Below are 581 nucleotides of genomic sequence, written 5' to 3' on the forward strand. Positions count from 1 at the left end.
CTTTTAAGTAGATTTTTTCTCTTAGCTAGATGTTCTTCCAAATTCACGTTCTAAGCAGTTTTTACATGAAGTCCCACATGCTAATGCTAATATGAAATAGGTAAGGTCCCTATTTTGAGAAAGTAGACATATACAGTGACAATTGAATTTAATTATGATAAACCAATCACAGAATAGACCAGATTCAAACCCTGCATCAGTCCACATTCAAACCGAAAACTGGTGTGTACTACTACCCACTTTACTTGCTTTGATGGCACATATACTAAAATTGGAACGATACAGAGAAGATTAGCATGGCCCTTGCGCAAGGATGACACGCAAATTCATGAAGCCAGGTCCTGTGTAGGCTTACCGACTGGATTAAAGACAAAGATGCATTAAGCCATCTGCAGGCAGGATTTAGGCAGAAAACAAGTACAATAGATCAGATTTTTCATTTTCCAGCAATAAAATGGAAAATTGTCTATTTGGAGGCAGGGAGACTCTTTGTTGCTTTTGTGGACCTTAAGTCCACTTTAGACCTGGTCCCCCGAGACGAATTATGGGAGATCATGGGCATGGTCGGAGTTCCGGGACCC

The 581-nt window shown here is 40.3% G+C and overlaps 1 non-coding gene across 1 annotated transcript; it reads left to right on the forward strand.

Annotated features, from left to right (window-relative positions):
• Positions 1-245: 245 nt before the first annotated feature.
• Positions 246-348, forward strand: LOC138283102 (U6 spliceosomal RNA). Its single transcript, XR_011201068.1, has one exon. It is a non-coding gene; the product is annotated as a U6 spliceosomal RNA (small nuclear RNA).
• The last annotated feature ends 233 nt before the right edge of the window (positions 349-581 follow it).

The sequence above is a fragment of the Pleurodeles waltl genome, chromosome 2_2, assembly GCF_031143425.1.
Source record: "Pleurodeles waltl isolate 20211129_DDA chromosome 2_2, aPleWal1.hap1.20221129, whole genome shotgun sequence".
NCBI classification, from domain to species: domain Eukaryota; kingdom Metazoa; phylum Chordata; class Amphibia; order Caudata; family Salamandridae; genus Pleurodeles; species Pleurodeles waltl.